General features: G+C 46.0%; 1 pseudogene; it reads left to right on the top strand.

Moving 5' to 3' along the window:
* The first annotated feature begins 4317 nt into the window (after nucleotides 1-4317).
* On the top strand, nucleotides 4318-5086 carry LOC105861062 (proline-rich nuclear receptor coactivator 2-like; annotated as a pseudogene).
* The last annotated feature ends 307 nt before the right edge of the window (nucleotides 5087-5393 follow it).

Below are 5393 nucleotides of genomic sequence, written 5' to 3'. Positions count from 1 at the left end.
CCGCTGTGCCCGTCCCCAGCACTGTTTTACTGATTCATCCATGGGAGCAAGGCCATGTGGTGTTTAGCAAGGACAGGGGGATGACAGCCAGAGCACAGGGGAGGGGCTGGTCTTAAACAGGAGCAACAGCAGATGACCCATTTTAACAGAAAGGAAATTTTTTTACTTTTATATTTGTCCTTTTCTTTTTCTTTTTATTTCAGCATATTATGGGGGTACAAATGTTTAGGTTATGTATATTACCCTTGCCCCACCAGAGCTTCAAGCATGTCCATCCCCCAGACGGTGCACACCGCACCCATTAGGTGTGACTATACCCATGTTGCTCAGTTAAAACCAATTCGATGGTGAGTACATGTGGTGGAAAATTTTTTTTAAAAGGAACAAATTCAGGTAAAGACATAGATTTGGGTGTGGGTGAAGTAGTTGCCCTCTGGTGCTCTCAAGTTTTTCAGTGAATTGTGAATGTCCAAATGAGGCTGTGGTCATGAATGTAAAGCAAAACCAATGGCCTGCTTCTCTCTAGCCACCCGGGCATGTGGAGGTCCCAGAACTGCCCGTTACCTGCACGCCCCCGGCCCCAGGAGTGAGGTTTCCTTGCATTTTCCCAGCACCTGCCCTTTCAAGAGAGGCTATGGATGATGGCGGAGAATTCACAGGAGGTAGCTGGCATTTCTCTTACCAAAGAAGGGGGAAAAGAAACTGTTTCCTTCAAGAGAGCCTCCCTGGGAGAGCATCCCCCTACAATGCGAAGAGACACCAAACAGTTAGTTAACATAATGCTCAACAGAGCTGTGACGGCATAAAGTCCCATATGCAGAGCCGGGCATGGTGGCTGATGCCTATAAGCCCAGCTACCTAGGAGGCTGATGCAGGAGGATCTCTTGAGCCCAGGAATTCAAAGCGGCAGTGAGCTATGATCATGCCACTGTACTCCACCCTGGGTGACAGAGACCCTGTTTCTAAATTTAAAAAACAGCCCCATATGCTAGGGGGATCCGCATCCGTGCGGCTTTCCAGCCTTGTAGCTTGCCCTCAGAACGCAGGCTCTAGGGAGACAGGCTGGAGGTGCGATTCCCGCTCCATCTGCAGCTCAGCGCTGTCAGGTGTGAAAGCGAGATAATGATTCCTACCTTGTAGGAGTTTGGGAGGATTAAAGAAAGGATCATGTAAAGCAGGCAGAGGAAGCTCAGCAGATGTCATCTCCTGTAATTATTGTAATTGTCCCATCCCCATTTCACATTGAGAAAACAAAGGCTTTGAGAGGGAAAGGGACCCATCCCCTGGAAATTAGCAGCCCTGGTGGGACAAGAAAGAAATTCCAATCACAGTGGGGAGGATGGGAGAAAAAAAGCATTTTAGTTTATTGCTGACAACTATGCAGATTCGGATGACACTTTGGAAAGGCGACTAGGTAGTGTTTAAAATGTTAAATATTCAAAATATTAAAAATGTCATACCTTTTGACTCTGCAAATCTGCTTCTAGGAATTTAGCCACCAGCAACACTTGCACAAGGGAATGGCAGCTGTAAGCTCGAGACTGCTCACTATAGCGTCATTTGCCATATTGAAAAAGAAACAGAAAGCATGGAGAAATTACTAAATAAATAAAAGCGCATCTTGAGAACTTCAGGACTCTCAGCACGTAACAACTCCATCCAAACCTCTGCACCAAGAGATGACCAAACTAGCACGGTTTCTAGCAGCAGCAGCCCTTAGTATGACCACAGCCCTCCTATAAAATGCCTGCCGGAGAAAGCTCAATGGTGCTGGGAGAATTTACTATCTGTTTTAGCCAACACCTGATGACAGGCCCTGTCCTCCTTTAAAGCATTTACTAAAAAGGGCTTACAAATATGAATCCTTCCTCTGTCCCTTTGAGATGTGTGTATGTGTCTCCTACAACTCAGGACTGTCTTTCCCAGGGACCTGAACGCCATCTCTTTGAAATGTAATCATCAGGAAGGACAAACTCCTGCAGCCTCTGGGGAAGGACGGAATCCTAACTTCCACAGTTGCAAGCCAGCAGGCGCAGCTGGCCTAACCACAGCAATGACCAACCCTTTGGGACTTTTCACTTGAGTCCCTGCTCTTCCCTGGAAACCCTTCTCTCCCCAGTGTGCCCACTGAGTCTGTTTCCTCCTTCCCTCCTCCTCTCATGCATCCCTTCCTTTCCATTATCATAATCTTTCTGTCTCCCGGTTTTAACCACTTGCAGGTGCTCCCCAACTGGGATATTGCTAAATTTGAATCAGAGGTGGAAGTATCTAAAAATGGAGTCAACTTCCACTTTACAAATGGGCAAACTGCGGCCCAGATATGCTCCTGCACATGTTCAGAATTCTACATCCAGCCTTCGCTCAAGCTGCTCCCTGTCTGGCCTCTGCCTGCCCAGCTCCCTCCTTCCCTCGCATCCTTCAAGCTCCCAGCCAGCAGGGTCTCCATGCTGCAGCCAGAGGGATCTTCAAAAACCATACATGTGATCCCTGCATGACCCTGTCTGGCAGCCCTCGAAGAATAAAAATGCTGTCCCAGCTACCTTCTCTACTCTCCTGTGACAGGCCCAACCTTACCCATGAGCCTTCCAATATGCTCTTCAGCCTCTTGCCCTGACCTCGCTATTGGCTGCTTATCCCAGAGTCTCAGATCTCTCAGGTGCCAGATCTGAGGTATTCAAGGCTTCTCCCTCATCTCCAATCCCAGTCTCCTTGGCTAGACTGTGGGTTCTAGGAGAACAGTGCATGGGCCTGTCTGTTCACTACTGTCTCCAGTGTCTGCCACTGTGCTCAACCCCCCACCCATCACCCACAGGCTCAATCCATGTTTGAGGTGTGAACGAAAACTTTGACCACCCCCAGCCAACTGAATGGACCCCCTCTTGGCCAAGGGGATCCTCTCCCCCCAAAAAACACCTTAAAGCTGAGTTGCTGGCCATGAGGCCATGAGAAGGGAGGTCAGACATGCCTAGTTATGCACTGTCTCTTTTGGAGTTAGTTTTTGTAATGAAATATACAAACTCATTAACAACCCTACTGCCATATGAGACAAAGGTTAAACCACACCTGAAGGTCATCAATTTATTTAACAGATCACTTGAGTCTGGATATATCTCTGGTGGTTTGTCTCTGATTAACAAACTTCCTTAACTTTTTTTTTTTTAGAGACAGAGTCTCACTTTGTTGCCCAGGCTAGAGTGAGTGCCATGGCGTCAGCCTAGCTCACAGCAACCTCAATCTTCTGGGCTCAAGCGATCCTCCTGCCTCAGCCTCCCCAGTAGCTGGGACTACAGGCACGCACCACCATGCCTGGCTAATTTTTTGTATGTATATTTTTAGTTGGTCAATTAATTTCTTTCTACTTTTTTTTAGTAGAGACGGGGTCTCGCTCAGGCTGGTTTTGAACTCCTGACCTCGAGCAATCCGCCCGCCTCAGCCTCCCAGAGTGCTAGGATTACAGGCGTGAGCCACCACGCCTGGACTAAAATTTCCTTAACTTAAAACATTCCAAGCCTTTAGACCAGGGGTCCTCAAACTTTTTAAAGAGGGGGCCAGTTCACTGTCCCTCAGACCATTGGAGGGCCGGACTATCATTTAAAAAAAAGTATGAACAAATTCCTATGCACACTGCACATATCTTATTTTGAAGTAAAAAAACAAACAGGCAAAAAACACCCGCATGTGGCCCGCAGGCTGTAGTTTGAGGACGCCTGCTTTAGACGAAGCCTCATTTCTTTAACCAATTACAAATCAAAGACTCTTTAAACCAACCTGTAACCTGTAAGCCACTACTTCAAGATGCCCTGCCTTTTCGGGTCAAACCAATATATAACTTCCATGTATTGATTTATGACTTCTTGGGTAATTCTTGTCTCTCTGAAATGTATAAAGCCAAACTGTAACCCAACCACAGTGAGACCACTTACCAAGGCCTCTTGGCCATCACTCTCCAGACCACAGTAGCAAGTACTCAGCTCAGAATAACCTCTTTATGGGGCAGGAGACACTGGGTGGTGAGCAACTAGCGCATCAGTGCTCATGGGCTTTGTTCTATTCGTGCCTCATCTCTCCCTGGAAAGGGAGGCAGGTTTGCTGTCGAGAGGGAGTCACCATCACAGTTCCAAGCTTGAAGTCGCTAGGGTTTCTCTCAAACCCGTGTGCTGAGGAGACTCAGATGTTGGCCTCAGCTCCTAGGCTGAACTCAACAGATTGGCCCATGAAAACTTCTCTATTGAGACAAAGGAAAGGATCTTCAGAAGGCAACACCTGTTATCCTGAGCTTGGCAGCAAGGAAGAGGGCAGGTGACAAAGAAGCTGAAGATGGGTGGTGCAGAGAGGTATAACATTCCAGCCCCTCAATCTAGAAATGTTAGTAAGAACTAACAACCGCTTAATAGACAGAAGACCAAGGATCAGAATTCCCAGATGAAGATTGTTCATAAGAAAAAAGAAAGCCGGGCGTGGTGGCTCACGCCTGTAATCCTAGCACTCTGGGAGGCCGAGGCGGGCGGATTGCTCAAGGTCAGGAGTTCAAAACCAGCCTGAGCGAGACCCCGTCTCTACCATAAAAATAGAAAGAAATTAATTGGCCAACTAATATATATAATATAAAAATCAGCCGGGCATGGTGGCGCGTGCCTGTAGTCCCAGCTACTCGGGAGGCTGAGGCAGGAGGATTGCTTGAGCCCAGGAGTTTGAGGTTGCTGTGAGCTAGGCTGACGCCACGGCACTCACTCTAGCCTGGGCAACAAAGCGAGACTCTGTCTCAAAAAAAAAAAAAAAAAGAAAAAAGAAAAAAGAAAGAGGACATGGTTATAACTCATCAGCAGCCGCATGGCAGGCCATGCAAAATGGAGGTAAGAACAAAAATTTTCCAAATAATCAAAACTGGAACTCTAGCTTATCAAGTCCCAGGTTACTTTTTCAATCTCAAGCTAATCGAAATTATGCTGGAGCCAAATTTAGTGAGCTGTCATCACCAAGTGTTCTTCCTAAACCACCAAGCCACTGGGTTCCTGTTTCCTTTAATCCTTCAGATAAGGAAATAATGACATCTCAACTTAAAACCTTACTTAAAGTACAGATATAAAATAACAAAGTAGCATTTTTAAAACTTAGGTGTTTATGGATAGTCTATTGGTCTGAAACAGATTCACTAGGGAATCCTTTTGTGTAGAACTAATTAATGTAAAAAATATAATTAGACTTCATCTCATTTGCTTTATGTGTTGTGTGCACTGTGATGTAATAGTAGTATCAGTGCAGCTTAAAGTAACTAAATTAATAATTGTATTTGGTAATAAGTATTCTCTATTGAGTATCTTGTAAGTGAAACTATTCAAGTTTAGATTTGGGGAATGGTAAAGTAATCAACTTTTTCTATCGTTTGTTGGGGG

This window comes from Microcebus murinus, chromosome 6 (genome assembly GCF_040939455.1).
Source record: "Microcebus murinus isolate Inina chromosome 6, M.murinus_Inina_mat1.0, whole genome shotgun sequence".
NCBI classification, from domain to species: Eukaryota; Metazoa; Chordata; class Mammalia; order Primates; family Cheirogaleidae; genus Microcebus; species Microcebus murinus.
Note: the sequence above shows the minus strand (reverse complement) of the source record. Positions and strands in the feature narration are given on the sequence as shown.